The sequence below is a fragment of the Setaria viridis genome, chromosome 2 (assembly GCF_005286985.2).
Source record: "Setaria viridis chromosome 2, Setaria_viridis_v4.0, whole genome shotgun sequence".
In the NCBI taxonomy this organism is placed as follows: Eukaryota; Viridiplantae; Streptophyta; class Magnoliopsida; order Poales; family Poaceae; genus Setaria; species Setaria viridis.
Genome location: NC_048264.2, coordinates 26433719 through 26458396, shown reverse-complemented (window position 1 = coordinate 26458396; position 24678 = coordinate 26433719). Strand labels below are relative to the sequence as shown.

The 24678-nt window shown below is 47.5% G+C and overlaps 2 pseudogenes; one reads left to right on the top strand and one right to left on the bottom strand.

Annotated features, from left to right (window-relative positions):
* Positions 1 to 387: 387 nt before the first annotated feature.
* On the bottom strand, positions 388 to 2313 carry LOC117842885 (salviol synthase-like; annotated as a pseudogene).
* A 1275-nt stretch (positions 2314 to 3588) lies between these two features.
* LOC117842887 (cytochrome P450 71A1-like) lies at positions 3589 to 8735 on the top strand (annotated as a pseudogene).
* The last annotated feature ends 15943 nt before the right edge of the window (positions 8736 to 24678 follow it).

Below are 24678 nucleotides of genomic sequence, written 5' to 3'. Positions count from 1 at the left end.
ATCTAAGATTATAATCCACCCAGAATATATAAGTTGGATTATGGGTCGAGGGTACTATAGTAAAAGATCATATTGGGATTACAAATAATCTGAAATAAGCTACCGATAGCTAGCTTATTTTAGATCATTTGTGGTCCCATGATGATTTTTTACCCTACTACCCTTGGATCATAATCTAGCTTATACTAGATTATATAATCTAAAGAGGAAACAAACATGCCCTTATCCACTTTCTAATCACCGGATGCTGCTTCGGTGGTGCTTCCATAACCCCACTCCCGCCATCCGAAGCAGAGAGATCACATCAGGTAGAGGTAGGCAAAGCTCTAGTTGTGCTATCGCGGGAGGTGCAAGAAACAGGGATTGCTGACGTACTAACTCTCTTGATTTGAGCACCAAATCAACCTGAAAATCCTGAGCAATGAGCATGCTCCGATCTTAGCACAGAACAGGACTTTCATGTCCAATGGGTTACAGTACTGAAAATTGGTTTCCATTCAGGCATGGTTTTGACACACGTCAAGTATTCAAGGAGAGTTTTGAGTTTTACAACTCCCAAGCTTGTGAAATTCGTACACAAACCGTGGAGCCACATCGTTCCAAGCTGCAGCGATGCATATGCCTAAGCAAACGCCTTCCACTTGGGGACGAGGACAAGGGGCACCCGCGGCGGCGTCGAGAGCCCCGGCGCCTCCACCATGTCCAGGTCCGCCGGGCGAGCGCCGCCGTGGAGCTCCCAGTCGAAGTGGCGCAGGAGGCTGGCGAGCGCGAGCTCCATGACCGGCAGCGCGAAGTTGATGCCGGGGCAGACCCTCCGCCCGGCGCCGAACGGGAGGAGCTGGCAGTCGGTGCCCCTCAGGTGCACCGCCTGCTGGGCCTGGACGCCGCCGACGGCCAGGAACCGCTCCGGCCGGAACTCCTCAGGAGCGTCCCACACCGCGGGATCCCTCCCGATCGCCCACGCGTTGACCAGGAGCGTGGTCTTCGCCGGGATCACGTAGCGGCCACCCTGCACGGCCGCGGGGGACATTGATTCGCGCGGGAGGAGGAGCGGCAGCGGCGGGTGGAGCCGGAACACCTGCTTCACCACCGCTCTCAGGTAGACCATCCGGTTCAGCTCCGCCTCTGTGATGGTCGGCTGCTCGTGCATGGCGTCGCCGGCGACGACGCGGGCGATCTCGTCCTGCACCTTGGTCATCACCCGCGGGTTGCCGGCGAGCTCCGCCATGGCCCGTTCCAGCGCCACGGCTGCTGTCTCGGTCGCCGCGACTATCATGTCCTGCACGCAGATGGACGACGCAACGGCCGGATGATCGGTCACTCGGTCAGGACTCAGGAACCAGTAGAACGTGCGATGTTCGACGATTAATTAGAAATGGATCTTCACCTTGGCGACGGCTTTGATGCCATCGTCAGTGAGCACGAACCCTCCGCCTTCTGTTTCTTCTTCCATGAGCCGAAGCAAGACGTCCATGAAGTCACCGACCTCCCCCGGTCTCTTCTCCTTGTGCTCGGCGACTATCTCGGAGAGGAACCTGTCCCACTCCTCGACCATGTCGTCGAACTTCTTCTCGAGTCCCGTCGCCCGCCTAACCAGCCTCGCCACCGCGTCTGGCAGCAGTCCTCCGCCTGGAACCCCGCCACCAGCGCCGCGGAGTGCGCCAGCAGCTGCCTCCACCTCTCGGCCGTCGTCCCGGAGGCGCCGGCCGCCGCGCGGGTGACCACCGCGTTGGTGTACCGTACAGGAGCTCCCGCAGCTCCACGGCCTGCCCGGCCTCCGCGGCGCGCCGGGCTCGGGAGACGAGCGCGGCGGCCTCGGCCTCCCGCACGGGCGCGAACGCGTCGACGCGGCGCGCGGAGAGGAGGTGGACCACCACGACGCGCTTGGCCTGGCGCCAATGGTCCCCATACGGCGCGAAGGAGACGTTCCGCGACCCGTAGGTCTGCTTGTGCGCCGCCGCGTTGTGCGGCCGGGAGGAGAAGGCGAGGTCGTGGTTCTTGAACAGGTCCGCCGCCGCCGCGGCCGTGGACACGACCAGGGTCCGCCGTCGCCCGAGCTGCAGGAGGAGGAGCCCGCCGCCGCCGCCGTAGCGGAGGTGCAGCTCGTGCAGGGAGCGGTGCGGGAGGCGGGCGATGAGATGGAGGTGGCCGAGCAGCGGTAGCCACCACGCCGGCGATGGCGGGAGCTTGCTGCTGATCCGGCGATTCTTGACGAAGTAGAGGAAGCCGAGAAGCAGGGCAACGGTGCCGGCGAGCATCGAAGGGCACATCATTTCTCCTACTCTAATTGATGGGGACGAGATTGGACTTTGTTCAGGGCGGCTAACTATAGTACTAGTGATCAATGACCATTGGTAAATTAAATATCTGCACGGGACGGGCATGCATGTGGGGATCATTTTTTGTGGCGGCTATGGAAACAAGGCACGGTAAACACATGAAATTAGCATAGTGCTTTCCCCATAGCACGGTAAACAAGGCACGGTAAACCCATGTGGGATCATCTTGTTCATCGATTTTCTTTAACCATAGTGCTTTCCCCTGAAAATTCAGGGTACCTTGGGTACTCCCAAGTGAAATGCTACAATGATATTATGTGTGCTTTTAAAATTAGTATAAATTACTCTTGAAGCATAATAAACACCAACAAAATATTCCGACATGAAAGCTGTGGCAGTGTTAGGCTAATAAGGACCAGCAATTGTTACACTTTTTTATTAAAAAAAGAGTGGTATTGCTTCATAATTTTCTGATGAGAGTGAATCAATTATGAATATTTTAGATTAAACCAGTTTTTTTATTATTTCTAGAAAATAAAGAAGAAACACCATTGAAACCAGCTACAAAGCCAAATTTGTCGGGTTGAAATCAGATTATTGTGATAGTCGAATGGTGTAAATTGGAGTTTTCCTAATTTTTGAACCTAGCAGTGATCACTGCAGATAAACAATCGAGCTAATTTGGCGGTCCAATACTTCAATCTTGACTGGTACTACATCAGTAGACGACGAAGTGACGAGAAAATATGTCTGCTTTCGTGCTTGCCGTAGCCGGCGCTGCTCGCCTTTTGGGCTTCCTCCAAATCGTCAAGAACCGCCGGAGCAGCATTTAGTTTCCGCCGTCACCGCCATTCTTGTTGCTGTTCGGCCACCTCCACTTCATCGGCTCCCATTTTAGATTTGTGTACGACAAAAAAGCACGTATCACAACTGCTTCCTCCATATTAAAATATTTGTCGCTACTGACTTTTGATTACGACGTTTGATCATTCGTCTTACTCAAAAATTTGTTGCAAATATACGAGAAGATAAGTCATACTTAAAATCTATTTGATGACAAAGTAAGTTCTAAATAAAATAAATAATAATTACATAAATTTTTTGAATAAGATGAATGGTCGAATCGGTGCGATTAAAATTCAACAAAGATAAATATTTGAGACAGTACTATGCTTTAGCCGCCAAAAAGAATGATCCCGAGATGCGCGAAAGAGGCGCCCAATAAGATGGTCCGGCCTGCAGATTTTTAATTTAGCAATGATCGTCATTATTAAGCTGAGCAAAGTCCATTCTCTGTTTCAGTCGCCGGTAAGTGAGGAGAAAGATGTCTCCTTTCGTGCTCGCCGTCGCCCTGCTTCTCTGCTTCCTCTACGTCGTCAAGAACCGCCGGAGCAGAAGCAAGCTCCCGCCGTCGCCGGCGTGGTGTCTGCCGCTGCTCGGCCACCTCCATCTCATCGGCCGCCTCCCACACCGCTCCCTGCACGAGCTGCACCTCCGCTACGGCGGCGGCGGTGGGCTCCTCCTCCTGCAGCTCGGCCGCCGGCGGACCCTGGTGGTGTCCACGGCCGCGGCGGCCGCGGACCTTTTCAAGAACCACGACCTCGCCTTCTCCTCCCGGCCGCACAACGCGGCGGCGCACAAGCAGACGTACGGGTCGAGGAACGTCTCCTTCGCGCCGTACGGGGACCACTGGCGCCAGGCCAAGCGGATCGTCGTCGTGCACCTCCTCTCCGCGCGCCGCGTCGAGGCGTTCGCTCCCGTGCGGGCGGCCGAGGCCGCCGCGCTCGTCTCCCGCGCCCGGCGCGCCGCGGAGGCCAGGGAGGCCGTGGAGCTGAAGGAGCTCGTGTACGGATACACCAACGCGGTGGTCACCCGCGCGGCGGCCGGCGCCGCCGGGGCGACGGCCGGGAGGCTGCGGCAGCTGCTGGCGCACTCCACGACGCTGGTGGCGGGTTCCAGGTGGATGACCTGCTGCCGGACGCCGCGGCGAGGGTGTTGAGGCGGGTGACGGGGCTGGAGAAGAAGATCGACGACATGAACGCGGATTGGGACAGGTTCCTCTCGGAGATAGTGGCCGAGAACAAGCACAAGGCGTCAAAGCCGGGGCAGGGTGGTGACATCGTGGACGTCTTGCTGCAGCTGAGGGAAAAAGAAGGCGCCAAAGGGTTTGAGCTTACCGACGATGGCATCAAAGCCATCACCAAGGTGACGATCCATTTTTGTTGTCAAAAACTCTTGCACGTCCCTCCTGATTCATCATCCGTTCTTTGCAGGACATGATCGCCGCGGCGACCGAGACAACAGCCGTGACGTTGGAATGGGCCATGGTGGAGCTCGCCCGTAACCCGCGGGTGACGGCCAAGCTGCAGGACGAGATCGCGCGCGTCGCCGGCGGCAGCGAGCAGGTCGCTGTAATGGAGGCGGAGCTGAACGGGATGCCCTACCTGAGAGCGGTGATCAAAGAGGTGCTCCGCCTCCACCCGCCGCTGCCGCTCCTCCTCCCGCGCGAGTCCATGGCCGCGGCGGCCGTGCAGGGCGGCCGCTACGAGATCCCGGCGCAGACCGCGCTGCTGGTCAACGCGTGGGCGATCGGGAGGGACCCCGCAGCGTGGGACGCGCCGGAGGAGTTCGGGCCGGAGCGGTTCCTCGGCAGTGATGGCCCAGCAGCTGTGGACTTCTGGGGGACTGACTACCAGCTCCTCCCATTCGGCACGGGGCGCTGCCCTATAGATTTCCATTTGGCACTAACACAATGGGCTGACCCGAGTACGACACGAAGAAGCACGGCTCAAAAACAGCCCAGCCCGTGAGCCATCGTGCTAGTGCCAGGCACGGCACGACGTTAGTGCCGTGTCTGGGCCGCCTATTCGGCCCGTAGTGCCGGCACGGGCACGACACGCTTAATGGGTCGGCCCGCATAAGGCACGGCTCAAACGGCTATCAGCCGTCGGATCCTCCTCCCCCGCTCCATCCGACCGTTGGCAGGGGCGCGTATATAAGCGAGGCCGCTGCGACCCGCACCCCCCATCCGTAACCCTAGCTCATTTGCGTCGCTCCTCTCTTTCTTCGCTCACTCTCCTCTCTCTCTGGCTCTCAGCTCTCTCCACTGTGAGAGCGACTCTCTGCCTCCCTCCCCGGATCCCCTCCCTTCTACCCTTCTCCTCCCCCTCCAGTGGCCTCTGGCCTCCACCGGCACTTGCACACGACACGACCATGTATACTCGTATCACCTATTCTTGATCTCGCATTCTCGCTTCGCGTCGTCCTTCTTGTCATCTCCATGTTGGCCTCGCCAGGTCTCGGCCCTGCGTCGATCTCGCCGGATCCACATTAAAACTTGCCGGATCCGTAGTCGGTCTCGCTGGATATGTGCTTCATCAACGTCGTCGGCGACTCCGGTGCTCCGGCTATCAAGGTAGGAAACCCTAACCCTAACCCTTGCTCAATCGATCCCTTATCCCTAACCCTAACTCTTGTTTTTGTGTAGCCGTTGAGGAACCGGGGCGCGGGCGTGTGACGATGGTCGGATCCGATGACGACGAGACGGTTCAGGGTGGGTCGAACCAAGAGAGGTGGCTTTGCGGGTTGGCCGGAGATGATGATGAGGATGACATGCGCGAGGATGCCGCGGCTCTTCGGCCGTGTGGCTCAACCTCCCATCGTCCTCGAGCCCTGCGATGACCAAGAAGTGGACGGGGACGGGGAAGAGAACAACGGTAAGCGCTCACGCCCCTCTACCTCGGCAGTGTGTCTTGATTTCAAGAAGATATTCAAAATGGTGAACGGTAAGAAGGTATGGAGCTAAATGCATCCATTGCTCTGAGGAGTACTCTGGGCGCTTTAGTGGTGGCACTGGTCACCTCACCCGCCATAGGGATAGATGCCCTAGAAGGCGTGAGAAAACTCGCATGTCTCAATCACAAATCTCTTTTAATCCTGATGGTAGTATTCGTAATTGGGAGTACTGTCCTATAGTTGCCCGTACTCAACTTGTTAGACTGCTTGCTAGGCTTGATGTTCCTATCTCTTTGGGTGAATCTTATGCATTTGAAGATTACATTAGAACTGCTCATAATCCTAAATTTGTTGCAGTATCTAGGCAAACCACCACTAGAGACATGATAAAATACTTCAATGATTGCAAGGCTAAGCTTGTTGAGATTGTGAAATCTGCTGGTGTTAATTGTGTGTGTCTAACCTCTGATATTTGGTCTGGTAATGCCAAAGAGGACTACCTCAGTGTTGTTGCTCACTACATAAACATTGATTGGCAACTAGAGAAGAGATTGCTTGGTCTTAGGCTGATTGATTGTTCACACAATGGTCAAAATATTGCTGATTGTGTTGCATCTGTGCTTGATGACTATTGTTTGACTGAAAAAGTTTTTGCTGTTACTTTGGACAATGCATCATCTAATGTTTCAGCCATGCAAAAGCTTAGACCTGTTCTTTCTAAATATCTTGGTATTGAAGTTGTGGAAGATGATAGGGATGACAATGCACATTCAGTTAATTCTTTGTTCTTGCATCAGCATTGTGCATGCCATATTTTCAACCTGATTGTTAAGGAGGCTCTAACTGCTCTTAAGCTATTGATTGAGAAGTTTAGAATTGCAATATCTTTCTTAAACTCATCTAATCAGAGAATTGCTGCATATAAAAGTTATTGCATTGCCACTGGTGTTAGGCCTAGAAAGTTTCAGCTAGACATGGAAGTTAGGTGGAATTCTACATATCTAATGCTTAAGCATTTGTTTCCTCATAAGGTCCCATTCACAACTTTCATCGTTGCTCAATATCCTAGGGTTGAAGGTGATCAGTTGCTTTTATCTGATGATAATTGGGCTATGGCAGAAAAAGTGCTAAGATTTCTTGAACTGTTTTATGATGCTACAGTTGCATTGTCTGGTGTGTACTATCCTATATCTCCACTTATGATTCATTATCTTGTTAAGATTGCTATGCACTTAAAGAATTATGCTAATGATACTCACATCAGACATGTGGTTCAACCTATGATAGACAAGTATAACAAATACTGGAGGGACATACCTTTGCTTTATTCTTTTGCATTCATCTTGGACCCTAGAGCTAAAATGAAAGGTTTCAATAGAGTGCTCAGGAGGTTGGGTACCCTTACCAGTACAGATTACAGTGCTTACCAAGTTAGCACTAGAGCTCGACTTACTGATGTCTACAACAAGTATGAGGACTATACCTCCTAACCTATCTGGTAAGAAAAGATCTGTTTAGGATGAAATTTATGATGATGATGATGTTGGTTCTGCTGGTGGCATGCATATATACTTTAGCTGCTACTCTAAGCATGGCTAGAGATACATCTGCAACTGCCCTTTTGCAGGCTGCAAGTTCTTCACGTGGTAATGTTTCTGAACTTGTTTCTTACTTGGACTGTGACACAGCGAACCATTTAGATGATGATTTTAACATCTTGAACTAGTGGCATCAACACAAACTCACATATCCAGTGTTGTCAACCATGGCTAAGGATATATTAACTGTTCCTGTTTCAACCATATCTTCAGAATCCACTTTTAGTATGACTGGCAGGATCATCGAGGAGCGGCGGAGGAAGCTAAAGCCTGACATGGTGGAGATGCTCACCTGCATCAAAGACTGGGAGGCTGCAGCAGCAAGGCTGCAACACATGGTGGAGGACAAGGAACTTGAAGAAGCTTTTGAAGAACTTTATCTTGATTAGTTATCATTTATGTAATGGGACTGTAATATTAAGTACTGGACTGTGATGAACTTTATAATTGGAGCTGGGCTGCACTCTTTTTTCATGTCTAGGGTTTCTCACAAGGGTGAGTTTTACCTAGATAGGTTTTTAGTGAGGCAACCATTGCACTAAAGCTCCCAATAAAATGTTATTTTGTTATCTCTATGACTTTGTGTGACTGTTGTGACTTTGTTACTTTGTGTTTGTGAATACAGGAAGATAAGTTCTAAATTGCTTGTGAATCTCATTATTTTTGAATTGTGCTTGTAATTATGTGTAAAAAGAGTGGTAGGCACACTTAGTGCCAGGGCCGGCACGGGCACTGCAGTGCCGCCGTGCCCTGTGGCACGGCACGGCACGCTAACTGCCTGTTAGTGCCATGCCTGTGCCGACAGTTAGGCACGGCGGCACTACACAGCATGGCATGGCTAAGTAATCGTGCCTGTTAGTGCCGTGCCATATAGTGCCGTGCTAGATAGTGCCCGTGCCAGTGCCGTGCCGGGCGGCCCGTCTGGCCAACTTTAGTCTGCCCCGGCATCAATTTCGCGTAGCCGGTCTCGGAGCTCGCGCTTGCTAGCCTCCTGCACTACTTCGACTGGGAGCTCCCCGGCGGGATACGCCCAGCGAACATGGACATGGTTGAGGCGCCAGGGCTCTCGGCACCGCCGCGGGTTCCTCTGGCACTCATCCCAAAGTGTAAGACACTTGGTTAGGCATGGTTCACTCAACTGGAATAAGGAGTCCATGATGTCATCATGTGGATCCATGTTTTGTGCATCAATTAATTATCACTTGCGAAATTCAAAACTCAACGTGAATATACACAAAGTATAGCACAAGCGCATTGAAACTCCTACAAAACTTAGCTAAATGTGACAACATACTTGGATGGAAACTTGTTTTTTCACCACGTCTCCACCTAGACTAAGGACTCCTTTGGAAGCACAAGGTTTGTCTCCACCTAGACTAAGGACTCCTTTGGAAGCACAAGGTTGATTAGGCCACGGAAGAAATGCCCCTACAGGGATTTTTCTTGATTTTCAAATCCCTTCCACCATATGGTTTTTCTAGCCCCTCTCCCTCATCACTATTTGGAAGTTGCACAACCCGGTGGCTGCTGCTGGCCAGCGGTCGCTGCTGCTGCTGCTGCTGCTCTCCACCGTTGCTGTTGTTGCTCTCCACCACTGCCACTGCTGCCGCTGTTGGTGGATCAAAGGTCTTGCCGAGTTGTTGCCGCCGCCCTAGGCTTCCTCTCCACCGCGACAACCCCCGAGGCTGTGATGTGCGCAACGGCGTGCACAGCGAGGAAGGCGCACTCGGCCACGAGCCACGTCATCCTCCTGTGGAGCCACAGGAGCATGAGGACGAGCAGCATGACGGCTGCCACTGTCTGCACGGCGGAGACCCCGAGTGCAAGCCCGTGCTGGAAGCTCCCCCCTCCCGCGGCGTGCGGGAGGGGGCACGGTGCCGTCGGATTTGTTGAGGAGTGGCTACCGCGCGTGGTGGTCGGGGCTGACGCCGCCGCTGTGGGAGAGGCGGGCGCGGAGGGCGAGGGTGAGTGCGGCAAGGAGGAAGAGGAGGTTGAGGGCGGCCACGAGCATGCGCTGCGGGCACGGGGAGAGGAAGCGGAAGGCAAGGTTGGACGAGACCGAGAAGTCCCGCGGAGGGGCGCAAGAGGCAGCGCTGGTGGCGGCGAGCCACCATGGGAGCCACTGTGGTGGATGCGGAGGTGGTGGCCGAGGCGGAGGCATCGTCGCAAATCAGAGGTAGAGAGGTGGCGCCTGGACAGGGAGATGGAACGGCGGCGGCGCCTGGTGGCCAGGGATGGCGGATGGGTGGCGCTTGGATGCGGAGGGACGGCGGCACCTGGATGAAAGCAGGGGCGCGGCGCCTGGACGGAGGCAGGGCGACAGGGAGGCTACGCGAGCGCTCGGGAAACGCCGTCCAAGCCCTCGAGGTGGGGAGGAGCCGGCCCGTGGAAAAGGAAGGGATTGGGTCGAGCTTCCTCGGCGGATAGGCTTCCAAAAGGCATGGTTGATTGGCCTGTGGTCGGATTGTTGCGTGGGCCTCCAACTCGAGGAAAAGGCAGGGATCCCGCTTGGGTTTGGGATTTCCAAAGGGGTCCTAGGAGTGGAAAAACAATCACGCCAGAGATGGATCCAATCTAACCTAAACCACGAAACACACAACACCACGACCCTACAATACCGTCAGACATCAATTAGTAGAAGTAGTTAATTACCAATAATTTACATCGACTGGAAATTTTCATCGGTATAACTTTATACCGACTTACCTTAATCAATGAAGCGGCTTATACCAACTGATTCTCCATCGTTATTCTAGAGCTGAAGCGGCTTATAGCAACTGATGCTCCATCGTTATTCTAGAGCTGTGGTGTAGTGACAAGTACAAGTAAAACATTGTCCCCTGAAACCTAGAAAGCTCCCATGGACGGTTTTGAGCTCACCTACGGGTTGGGAGAAGACGTTTCGAATCCAGCTGGGAGGCAGGCTAGACGGCAGTGGTGATGGGGCCAAAGAATCACCAATAAATCCACCGCCAACTATCGCCACTATCACAGTGGTGGTGGGAGGTAGGTTACGTCATGCTAAGGCATCGCCAGCATTCACCACTCATCTTCCTACGGCCTTCACTTACCTCCTAAGGCATCGCAAATCTAGAAACACCTTTTTAGACAAAAAGAAATAAGTCTCCTTTGCCCTCACAATGCAAGTATCATGGTGCGTCTACTTAACCCTCGCAATTTGAAATAATGCTTAAACAAAATAGCACAATTACCATATAATAGTATGTTAATTCCATGTTGTGTTGTTTGCCTTATGTAATTTGAAACAGAGCTTGAACAAAAATAGCACAATAACCATATAATATGCTAATGTAATGTTGTATTGTGCAGTCGCCACAAATAATTATCCTCACGTGAATGCGCGTCCAATAGGATGACCCTTCAGATTTTTAATTTACCGATGATCACTATAGTTAAGCTGACAAGTCCAATCTTGTCCCCGTCATTAGCCTGCAGTAGGAGGAAATATGTCTCCTTTGGTGCTCCCCGGCACCACCATCATCAAAAGACCACTGTGCCTTTCTGATATATTCGCAGAACATAATTATATTGTTGAAGCACTAAACTAGGTGCTACTTTAGAAGTGTCGTATCAGATGTTTGGATGCTAATTAGAAGGACTAAATATGAGTTAATTATAAAACTAATTGCAGAACCTCTATGCTAATTTGTGAGACGAATCTATTAAGCCTAATTAATCCATCATTAGCAAATGGTTACTGTAGCATCACATTGTCAAATCATGGACTAATTAGGTTTAATAGATTCGTCTCGCGAATTAGACTCCATCTGTGCAATTAATTTTGTAATTAGCCTATATTTAATACTCCTAATTAGCATCAAACATCTGATGTGATATGTGCTAAAATTTAACAGGGGTATCCAAACGGGGCCTAAGTAAAGTAATTGTGTAAACTGTCCCCACTTAGGCTCCCCTGGAAATACGCTGGCAAAGTGGCATTGTGAGGGCAGAATTTTTTAGAGCAATAACATAGAATTATCCCATTTATTTTCATGTTGTGTCGCCAAATTATCCCCAACACAACTGGTTCACTACCTCATCTATGTACTTTAATGGGTTTTGGACGGAGGAACACCTGCTTCTACCCTCTGCATCAAGTTGCTTGTAATGCACACCAACATCTATTTACTACTAAAAATACCAATTTGGTGACTCGTATGTCGCCCCGACGTAGCACGCCTGCAATCATCATCCTGCCGAAAATCTACCCGCGTGCAGTGTATGATCCTTCGTCCAGCCGATACAGAAGGAATTGATTTCTATGGATTAATATAGGTCTTTCCTCGAAAGGAAAAATGTAAAGGAACAATAAATTGAAGATGAGTTCCTTGGTCAATCCATATGGATTAAGTTTGCTGGGATGAGCATACTTTTGCTAAGACACGCCCATCAAGCAAGGTTTTAAGTATGAATAAGATTTGAAACGTGTAGGATGAGGAACCCTTTGTTGGACGATGATGATTGCGTACATATATAGAGAGGTATGATCACACTAGAGAAATGAAGATATTTGGGCTAGATGGCATGAAATTTTTTCATCAAAAGATAGATTCATATCAAGGTAGAGAGCATGGGCAGATCTAGAGCTAATTTTGAGTGAGGGCACACCTTAAGAACTACCAAATTTTACATGCTTAAACACGGTGGAAATTTGATAATGACCTTAGTTTCAAATATTTGAGTGAGCCCTCACTCGGGTCTACATAGGTCTGCCCCTAGGTCCATGTCGGAAGGAGATCCTCTACAGTTACCTCAGACGAACTTGTCCTATTGAGGTGCAGGCATTGAGGGAACAACTAAGTGACACTACAAAACAACTTTTGATAGAGAGAGGAGGTTGATCCCTAGGGACTCATTGAGAGTTACTCAAAGAAAAAAAACTCGGAAAGGAACCATGATAATAGAATTTTGTATTTCAGAGTTTTCCATCAATAACTATCAACAGAAAGATCAAAAGAACACTTTAGGAAAGGAGATTATGGCATGTATTTTTTTTAAAAAAGACATAGATAGGGGATTGATGGTGAATTAGTGTTACGAGAGTTTGAGCAGTAAGGCTGGAAAGGGCGGTTCAAGGTCGAAGTAGAGAGCATAGGTGGTGTTTCGCAGGGGTTGCAACCATATACCCGTGCACTACCATGTGGCTACAGCACACATAGGATCCTAGGTTCCGTCATGGAACCATGGGTCGTCATAGGCAGTGGCGGATTGGGGGGGGGGGGGGTTGCTACTGGCTGTTCCATTGGAGCAAGGGGAGCTAGGGGAGGACAAAGGTGAAGAGAGAACAAGAAGTAGAAGAGAGAAGAGCTGGGAGATGAGGAGGAGGAGGAGGAAGAAGAAGAAAAAGAGACAAGAGTAGATTAAGCAAGATGCTAGCTGATCCATATATAGAGAACACACTTTCAGTACATATTTGTGAACTCTAGTGACAGAGAAATAGGGTACACAAGGAATACTAACTTGCATAGACCAATAATAACTCTTACTTCCTTAAGATCCATGCATGTTTCATATGGCTAGGTGTGTAGAATCATGGCAATTTCAAATCTATGGCATCTAGAGGTTACCCCATGAAATACGCCGCCAAACAAAATAGATGAAATGCCAAGCAAAATAACAATTCATAGGATGCCCCAAAAGATCAATAGAGATCTGGGAACGTCAGCATCTTGCTTGGAGACTGCAAACTGAAACAATATTACTATTATTATTGACATGGATTGGTATTACATTCAGAAAATACCGAATTTGCCTAGAGGAATGCGTCATTTGGAGTCTAAATCATGAATTATTTATTTCTCAAGTTTCTCCTCAAAGTACTTCGTTGATGTTCACAAATATTGATATCAAATTACAACATACATACTTAATTAGATGATGTGTGCAATTGTACACAAATAAATAAGAAGTTGCATAGTACTAACTCAAGCATTGATTGCCTTGATAAATTACTACAATGAGCAAAAGCTAAACACAGTACGAGTGTATTTGACAAAGCGTGTGATAGCTACTAATCTCTCTTGCCAAAAAAATCCCATCGCTGGCAACCCACGAAATAATGGTAGGATGCCGGCCTGTAGTGTCTGCAGTGGGTTTAGCCCTCCTACAAGGGGTAGTTGTGATGGTTGGACAAGAAGGTCGTGGATGGCTTAGGTTACAGTGCGGTCCTATAGAATGAAGTTAAGATTCCAGGATTTTCTTGGCCTATATACGTGGTTGAGACTTCTTCTAATGATAATGCCTGGTGAGGTTGTTCTACAGGGTTGAGTTTTTATTTGACAAAGCTGCTAAGAACCAGTAATCTATGCTCTTTAAGTGTTGCATGGATTTCAAAAACTTTATTCTCAAAACTCATCTGTAAAGAGGAGTGGATTAGTATCGAGTTCCACTCATGAGCCACCCTCTCTTGTCACCCCCAAGGGCGAACTGGGCGGACCACCGCCGCCGCTTCCCCACCCCCCTCCACCTCGCTGCTGCCGGAAGCCCGTGCGAGCATGAGGACTGCGGTGGCGGGGCCTCCTCCACCGGGTTTCCTCCTCTACCCCGCCTCCTCCTCTCCCTGTCCATGGCAGAATCCATGGCCAGCACATCTTCCGACGCGTGCAGCTAGCTCTGCAGGCCGTCGGTGACTAGATCCACTACCTGTCTAGCCGGAACTTGCACCTCCCCCCTCTCCACACCCTCCCCTTCATGATCTTGGTACTTGCTGGCGGCCATAGCAACCAGTGGCAATGGAGACCATCGCCGCCAGATTCGGTCCCCCCATGACCGGATCTTGTGCCCCACGGCCGACCGCAGCGGGGCCCGTCATGCATGCCATGCATGGTGGTATGGCGTTGTTTCTCTCCGTCCCCTCATGCTGGGCAAGGCGTGGCTTCTCTACAGTGCTTCTAGCGGCAGCCTGTCTGCTGGCCTCCGCTCCAACACTCCCTCGTGCTGATCTGGCGGCTCCCCACGGGGCATCTCGATCAACGTGTTGCTGTGCCCTGGCATGCCGTGCCTCTAGGCGAGGGCCCTTCTATCATCGGTGGTGCTGGTGTGCTCCAGGTGGGCGCGGGTGCTAGGGCACGACCCCCTGGCACAACACGAGAGCCGCGGGTTCATTGGTGCTAGCATTGATGGTGTGTGGGATTGGGGAGCCCTTGGTGAAAGCCATGCTAGGCTCACCAAGCTGACAATGATGACGCTACTTGGCGCCGTTCACCTTCCTGAAGGTGTCACCGTGCTCCTCCCTTCCTACACCTTGGGGACCTTTGGGTGAAAACCTTGCTCCGGTGCTACTACTAGACGGGTGGCGACAACATCACTAATGTCGTACCCTACCTACCTGTGGCGTCGTCTACTAAGGTCCCTGTTTGTCAGCATGTACCCATGCCTGGTGTGTGGCTTCTCCCTCCTTACTCTTCATGGATGAGGCTGGCATTGGATGTTGGCTGCTATTGTGGTTTGATGAGTATTCTCCTCCAGCACCTCTGCTTCGTCGGCATTCTTCTTGTTGGTGGTGCCAGTAAATCCAATGCTGGGTGGTATTTCCCCCCTTCCTCCATTCCCCTCCAAGGATTCCTCCCCTTGGACTGCATTGGATGGTGGAACGTGGAGCTCGGATGTGCTGTCGGTGTCGCCATCAGCTTCAAGGGAGGTTGCTATTTCCGGTGCGCTTTAGCTTGTGCATCCTTCGCCACCCTTAGTCCCCTCTCCGTTGTGAGGGCAGCAGCAGGGCGACGTAGCCACGATAGGCAGTGCAGGATGTAAGGGCAATAGTGTTACCAGCGAGTATGTTGCTCGGTGGTGGTGCTAATCGGTAATCGGTGGCTGTCTTTCGTCTGCTTCGTGCTTTGTCTTTAAATTGTTCGTGAGTTGCTATTTTCTCTTTACTTTGACCGTTCAACGGTCGATTGTTTGTAAGGTGCTTCGCACCAAAATCTTTACCGGCTAGTCCGGTTTCCCCTTGTTGTACTCTCAGACGCACCACGCCGGCATTGTAAAAATCGCATAGGCTTTTGCCCTTTTAATTGAGTTCAGGTGGACGATCTCCGCTCCCCGTTGACAAAATAAACTCGTCTGCAAACTGGAGTACTAGAGACGTGTAATGTAATCAAGTAGGCAGCTTTTTAGTTTGACGCTACAGAACTTTCAGTAGTCATATGCTACCAACAGGAACTATTGAGTATTGAGTCTAAGGAAAAAAAAACTTTACAATACATACACAGATTGTAATAATTCTGGAAGCGCGTTCATCACGAGTTAAGCAAAACATCATTGGCCATATATTTGACTGGAAAAAAAACATGATTCGGAACATATATTTGACAGCAAATCAAAACAAAGAGAGACACATGGGGAATTACACTCATTGAGACAGCTTGCACATGTGAAGCTACATTACATGAATGCCTAAACACAGGCTTTGCGTTAAGCAAAACTAACTCTTACTAGATGATCATGTTGTACTCAGCACTTCAAGTTGCTCACTTGTGACCACCGATGACTCCAAGGAATAGCTCCGATAAGTACGGAACGTAAGGAGTAAGCGGTGTCGGTGTCGAGAGCACGAACTTCCTCACGATCAATATCGTATGATATCATTTTGCTATCCCAGCACTGAAAAAACAAGACCAGATTGCAATCCGGATGGATGGCCGCCACACGGTATCCAAGATTTCCATCAGAGCTACTCCTCCCAAGCAGTTGCAGGAAGTTCACCCTGCCTCTGCCTTTCAGGACCCATTCCTGCGTCTCACGGTCCTGAAGAACCCATATTGACAATCCATGGTTCGTCCACTGCACGGCATCAGGACTCATCTGCATCAACTTCCGTGGGAATAGGTGGGCAGGCTCCTCACGGCCTTCTTGCACGATGCAATGCAGGCGCCCTTGGGACTGGCCGATGAAGAGCACGCTGTAGCTGAAGAAATCCAGCACATGATGCTCAACCCCCGGCGCCGGGATGATGCCTCTCGTCTTCCCCAGAACATCCACCTCCATCACTACTAGAAACATAAGCATTCGTTCTCAACTTTATTACCGGTTGCATTTTGACCCGGTACTAATGGTAGCATTAGTACCGGGTTACTTCAAAAGGAAAGCATATCTACCTCCATCACATGTGATGTGTAGGTGAGATGGTAAGGAAGGCTTGCGCGAGGCTTGAGGTCGTGGGTTGGAGCGCGATGCGTGTGTGCGGGCGCCTCCCGGCTGTTCGCCGAATTTTTTTCTTTATTTTCTTAGGCGAAAAACACATTAGTAACGGTTGGTAACACCAACCGACACTAATGAGGACCCTTTACTACTTGTTATTTTACCCGTACTAAAGGACCCCCTTTAGTACACTACTGGAGAATGGACCTTTCGTCCACTGCATTAGTGTCAGTTACAATTGGACCCGGTACTAATGTGAGCATTAGTACCAGGTCTAACGGCTAGTTCCCCAGGGCCCCCCGAAACCCCGTTTAGTACCGGTTAGGGGCTATTAGTACCGATTGGAGTCCACGAGGCTTTAGTACCGGGTGGAGGCTCCATCCGGTACTGATATGCAGCCTTTAGTACCGGGTGAAGCCTCCACCCGATACTAAATTCCCTCCTATAAATCCGTCTTCTTCTTCCTCCTGCCCGAGCCATTCACCACAGCTCGGGCTTCATCCTATCCATGGCACCATAGGGGAGGTGCTGCCGGATTGAAGACCATTTCGTGGGGCTTTCACACTCATTCAAGTGTTCTAAAGGTTAGAAACTTCATCCTACCTTGATATATGGTTAGTATACTAAGTTTTATGCTTTAGAGCTAGAGTAATTTGTGATTTTTAGAATAAGGTACAATGGAGAAATTTTTCATTTATATGCATGTGTTATTTAGGGCTTATATTTGTGATTTTTAGAATAAGTTACCATTTTTTGGATGCTATGTTTCGTATTAGTCAAAGATATTGATATGATGTTAGAGAAATAATTTTATAGTTTAGTACTTTTCAAATATGAGCTAAGTAAATTATGGCAAATGTGAGCGAGATAAATTGTGGTACATAGAAATGGTAAGATGAAATAGAGGTACGTAATTAGTCATTTTTAGAATAAGCTATAATGGAGAAATTTTTTATTTATATGTTATGTTTAAGCTAAGTAAATTGTGGAGAAAATATAGAATTTATTCATAGTTTAGTCATTTGCAAATATGAGCTAAAGAAATTGTGGTACATAGAGATGGCTTCTGCTGCTGGAGGTAGTGGCGATGGTGGGGGCGATCATCGTTCCTCTCGCAGCAAGGGGAAAACCATAGTTGGCCCTCATAATAAGTCGAAGAAAATGAGCACATGGGAGAAAACAATGCTTCGTTATTTGCAAAGATGTCATAAAGATGCTGTTGCAGCGGGTCAGGAACCTCTTTTTGGTGGTCGTTATGCACCACCGTCAGTTCCGGGTATTTCAGGTCCACTTAGTACTACAATTGTAGGAGGCACAAAATAAACCATAGGATGAGGCTGGGTCAGCGAAACCTTCATCTTCACTGCCCAAGGATGCTTAAAGTCCTCCTAGATAGTACTCAGTGGGTGATTTATCATAGTGTATCATGTTGTTTGGGTTCGAAATTTAAATTTGTGTATTTCTATCTAAACTTTCAAGAACATTTGAGTTTGTTATAGTGTATCATGTTGTTTGAGTCTAAAATTTAAATTTGTGTATTTATATCTACACTTTCAGCAACATTTGAGTTTAATGGTATTTGTATCATGTTTGTTATGTTTCATGTATAATTGTATGGATGATCAGAATATCTTTGCTTCAGTAATACTTTATAGATGAATCGGCAATGGATGTACAACGCAGACAAACGCTCCATGGTGTACATTAATGGCTCGTGTGGTTTTCTTGATCTGGCAGAATCCAACAAACTGTCATCCGGTTTCATTTGTTGTCCATGCAGAAATTGCAAAAATAAGAAGGATTACTCATCCAGAAAGACTATTCACGCCCACATATACAGTTCTGGATTCATGCCTAACTATATTATTTGGACCAAGCACGGGGAAAGAGGAGTTATGATGGAAGATGATGATGAAGAAGAAGATGACAATATTCCTAATTGGATTCAAGGAGGTGCCTTTGCAGATGCTCAATGGGCAAGGTTGAAGAAGAGATGGGCGAGGCAGAATGTCCTACCGAGGATCGAGGTCAGGTATTGCGAGATGCAAAGGAAGACTGCGAGAATGTGAAGGAGTTAAAAAAGTTCGAGCGTATATTAGATGATCATAAGAAATTGTTGTACCCAGATTGCAAATAGGGGCACAAAAATTTGTGTACCACACTGGAAATGCTGCAATGGAAAGAAAAAATGGAGTTTTTGACATGGGTTTTGATGAGTTAATGAAAATCATAAGGAACATGCTTCCCGAGGGGAATGAATTGCCGTCCTCAATGTACGAAGTAAAAAAGGTTGTTTTCCCGTTTGGAGGTACAAAAGATACAAGCATGTCCTAATGATTGTATCATCTATCGCGGTGAGGAATACGATAAATTGGAGGCTTGTCTTGTGTGTGAAGCGCTGCGTTATAAAATCATGCGAGATGACCCTGATGATGTTGAGGGGTAAGCTAGCAAGAAGAAAGTTCCCACGAAGGTAATGTGGTATTACCCTGTACTACCACGATTGAAGAATTTGTTCAGAAATAAGACACATGCAAAGTTGATGCGTTGGTACAAAGAAGAATGTAAGCAAGATGAAATGATCAGACACCCTGCCGTTGGGTTCCAATGGAGAACAGTTGATAGAGAATTTTCCAAGTTTGAAAAGGATGCAAGGAACATACGGTTTGGTTTAAGTATAGATGGATTCAATCCATTCGGTGAGTTCAGTAGTAGTCATAGCACTTGGCCTGTAACCCTATGTATGTTCAACCTTCCGTTCTGGATGTGCATGAAGCGGAAGTTTATTATGATGCCGGTAATTATCCAAAGCTCAAAACAACCTAGCAACGACAATGATGTTTACCTAAGACTGTTGGTTGATGAACTTTTACTGTTATGGAAGAAAGAAGGTGTACATGTGTGGGATGAGGACAAAAAGGAGACTTTTAATCTACAAGCATTATTGTTTGTAACCATCAATGATTGGTCGGCGTTTGGTAATATGTCTGGACACTCAAACAAGGGATATCAAGCCTGAACATACTGTTTAGATGATACTTGCAGTATGTATTTGAAACACTGTAGGAAGGTTGTGTATACGAGCTATCGTCAATTTCTTCCTGCTAAGCACCTGTTAAGAAAGAAAGGGAAGCGTTTTGAAGGGGAGGAAGAAAAACGTACTAAGCCCGTTCACCGTAATGGTAAATGTGTGTTTTCTATGATAAATGATGTGAGTGTAGTATTTGGCAAGGGCTCTGGTAGCCAACCTGTTCTGAACGAAGAGGATGGACATGCACCATGTGGAAGAAGTCTATATTTTGGGAGCTACCTTATTAGGAAGTCCTTGAGGTCCGTAATGCAATCAATGTAATGCATCTGATGAAAAATCTTTGGGTGAACGTGCTTGGCTTGCTAGGTACATATGGAAAGGCAAAGGATACAATTGAAGCACATCGGGACCTAAAATGTATGAAACAACAAGATGGTCTACGTCCGGAAAAGAGAGATGATGAACATTACTTGCATCCTGCCAGTTACACTCTCAGTAAGGAAGATAAGGAAAACATGTTTAAGTGCTTAAATAGTATCAAACTTCCATCGGGCTAGTCCTCGAATATATAGGCAATTTTAAATTTTAAAGAGAAGAAATTCATAAATCTAAAGGTCCATGACTGCCACGTCCTGATGACACAATTGCTGCCTATTGCACTGAGGGGTATTCTACCAGAGAATGTGAGAATGGCAATCGTGAAGCTATGTGCATTCCTCAACATGATTTCTCAGAAGGCAATCCATCCAAACAATCTACTAAAGTTGCAGAATGATGTGGTGCAATGTCTTGTCAGCTTTGAGATGGTTTTTCCACCTTCCTTCTTTAATATCATGACCCAAATTCTAGTCCACCTTGTTGAAAAGATTTTTGTTCTCGGTCCTGTATTTCTACACAATATGTTCCTATTCGAGAGGTTTATGGTAGTTCTGAAGAAGTATGTTCGTAATCGTGCCCGTCCAGAAGGAAGCATCGTAATGGGATTTGGAATAGAGGAGGTCATTGATTTTTGTGTTGACTTTATTGATGACCTGAGTTCGATTGGAGTCCCTGTATCATGTCATGAGGGGAGATTGAAGGGACATGGCACACTAGGGAAGAAAGCTCGGATGGACATCGATGAGGATACAATTCATAAAGGACACTTCATGGTCCTGCAACAATCATCCTTGTTGCTCCATATATGGAGGACCACAAGGCTATTGTACGGTCCTCAAACCAAGGAAAGATTGAGGTCTGGATTACACATCATCACATTAACACTTTCGCTTCTTGGTTGCGCCGACGACTGATGGGTGATGACACGATTGAAGAACAACTAGCATGGTTGGCTAGGGGTCCATCTATCTCAGTATTAACATTACAAGGATATGAGATAAATGGGTTCACATTTTACACAAGAGCCCAAGACCAAAAGAGCACAAACCAAAATAGTGGTGTCCGTATAGATGCAATAGACAATAATAATAAAAAAAGATACTATGGTGTTATTGAGAAGATATGGGAACTGGACTATGGACCTTTGAAAATCCCTCTGTTTCAGTGCCAATGGGTGAAACTTACTTGAGGAGGCGTAACGACAGACAACTATGGGATGACAATAGTGGACCTCAACAAGATTGCATACAGAGATGAACCATTCATCCTAGCCAATGATGTGACTCAAGTTTTCTACGTGAAGGACATGCCAAGCAAACCAATAAGGAAGGGTGCTAATAAGTTAGATGGCCAGCCAAAGCGCCACATAGTTCTTCTGGGGAAAAGAAAAATTGTTGGAGGATAGGACAAGATTGATATTTCAGATGATTATGATCAGTTCAATGATCTTCCACCATTTCAGTCGAGGTTGACCCAAGCATCCTGTTAGTCAAAGAGGACGCTCCATACTTATGTCGCGATCACAACCAAGGGATGTTCATTAAGAGGAAGGTTATTAACGTTCCATTAGATGATGTTGTGTAATGGATTAGAACCGTTGTGCTGTGTTTTGTGGTTATCAACAAAGGAACAAATTAACGTAATAACGCATTATAATGATATGTCATGTATGCGTTGGGTTTATTAACAATACTATTTGCAAAAATCTCAACCTATTAAACAAGAACTCATCTTTGCATGGTTAAAATATTGAATACTTCAATTTTTTTAGCACCATTAAATATTAAACAATAAATTTATGTACAATTAAACATGTACATGATTAAGTCATGGTAAACATGTTAATAACACTACAGACACTATTCTTCTAAATTTTGCATGGTCAAAATATCTATTTTTTTGAATTTTAAAGTTAACATAAGAATTATGACCATTATAACCTATTACTAAGTTAAAATTAATAACTTTACTATGCTTGATATTTGACCATATCTAATATTTCTATAGTGTATATATAATCAACATCAAGCTAACAAATTGTTTTTTCAATTTTTATGAATGTTATTTGATTTACTACACAATAAATTAATACAATAGAAATTATAAAAGAAAGAAAAATAAAAAATGTTTAGGCGGGAATTGAAACAGTAGGATGCAACCCCATTAGTGCCGGGTGGTAAGTACACCGGTACTAAAGGGGTGGTTTTCGTTTCGCGTGCACGCCCGCCCTTTAGTACCGGGTGGTAGCTACACACGGTATTAAAGGGCATTAGTACCGGGTGGGGTTCTTGCCCTGTAGTTAGGGGGGGGTGTTAAAGTGCTAGCGCGATCTTCGTCCCCAAGACTTAGCGCATTCTTTGTCATCCAAATCCACGCTGCCACCCCCTCCACGCCGCATGCCCCCGTCGCTATCGCCATCACACGTCGTCGCCGTTGTCGCTGCCGCCTCGCCTCGTCTGTCGTCACCGTCCCACCTCGTCCGCCGCTGCCCCACCTCGTCTGCCATGTGCCCTCGTCGCCACCCCCATACGCCCTCGTTGCTGCCCCCGTCGACCGCCACCACCCTGCCTTGTCCGGCGCCACCACCCCGCCTTGTTTGCGCACCCTCGTTACCGGCCTGGCCCGTACGCCCTCATCACCACACCCGTCAACCGCCGCTGCCCTGCCTCGTCCATCGCACACCCTTGTTGCCACCCTCGTCGTCGTCATTGACCGACACTGCCATAGCCTCTCCCGGCCCGTCGAACGCCGCGCGTCCTCACCGCGACGCCGTCGCCATCTCCCACTCCACTGCGCTGGCTCGTGCCCTAGCCTGACACCGCAACCAGCCACTCCGCTGGCTCCTTCCCTAACCCGACCCCGCCGCGCCCCCTCCACGCGACCACACGCGGCCAGTCGCGGGCTTGAGTCTTCACCGCTGTCGTAAGCCCGCGGCCAGCTGACGTCATCTTTTTTTTTCTTTTTTATTTCTGCAGTATATGAAATTAGTTAGAAATTTTATGATGTTGTCATTCATTGTTACAAAATTCATCAAATAATTCAATCAATTATACAAATGTGCAATTCACTGTAAGTATTTTTGTAGTCAATTATTGTACAAGTGTTTCATTCTTTTTTTGTCATTTTCTAGCAATTCACTGTAAATATTGTTGGTAGTCATTTATTCTAACAAAATTATATTATATTAGTCATTTATATTATATTAGTCATTTATATTGTAACAAATTGTATAAGTGTAGCCATTTATTGTTACAAAATGTATAAATATTAGCAATTGTATAAGTGTTTCATTCTCGTTGAAAATGTATAAGTATTAGTCATTTATTTTGGTAGTCATTTATTCTAAAAAAATTGTATAAGTTCTAGTCATTTTTAGATTAAATCCTACTATTTCTTAGAATAATTCCTTTTATATTATACTAGTTACAATGGCACGATCAGAGGACGAGCAGGCCCGATTGGACGAGCAATATCTAATGAAGTTGATTGCTGAAGGTGGCACAAACGATAACCAAACGAAGAGGTCGATCACAGCCAGACTGACATCTACCTCAACATGTCTGGTGATGGCAATGAGGAGCAACCAATTGCCGAGGAAGGAAATGATGGGCAACAAGGCAAGGTATAGCAATTATTATATGTAAACATAATTTGAATTCTCTAGTTATCAAGATTATTGAGAATTAATAGTTCTTTTATTTTTCAGCCATCTGGATCGAGCAGCAGGCCTAAACGGAAATGAGGCAAGAAGAAGAAGTTAGGGCCGTATCATCATCACGGAAATTGATGAAGATGGTGAACCAATTGCTCCACAGAATGCTAACACCAAATTCGTGAATCAAATTGGGTTTCTTGTTAGAGATAAATCCAATAAGCTTTCAGAATTTGAAAATCCCTGAAATCGATGACAATGTCTCTTCTAGAAGCACGGTCCCCATAGGTGTGGTCCCTGAGCAAGAGAAGGAAATGATATGGAGTTAGATAAAAGAAAACTTCACATTCGAAGGTGTAGTTGAAGCAAAAGTGAAAGATTGGAGCTTCAAGAAGGGTGCAATTACTTTCTAGACGTACAAGAATAACCTGAACAAAGACTACATAAAGAAGGGGCTTACATCAGATTTCATGAAGCACTCGAAGTTAAGAGATCACTAGGATTCATTTGTGCAGTTCAAGTAGTCGCAAAAGAGTGCTAAGGCAACTCAAACCAACACCGATAATGCTCAGAAGAAGAAATACTTTCATCATCTTGGGCCAGGAGGTTACAAGAAGGGGATCATGAACTAGCAAAGGATGGAAGATGACATAATTGCTAGGGGAATAGTACGGCAGACTCTCGAATGGCTGGAGTGAGCAAAGAATTGGTATTATGCTCATGGCGGGATGCTCAATCCCGAAGATAGATCATTTGTGTTTGGCCAAGAATTAAGAGAAGCGGCTACGAGGCTTGTTGACTTAATAAAGGCAATGGCTAAAGGATCTTTTGTGCCTAATCGAGAGA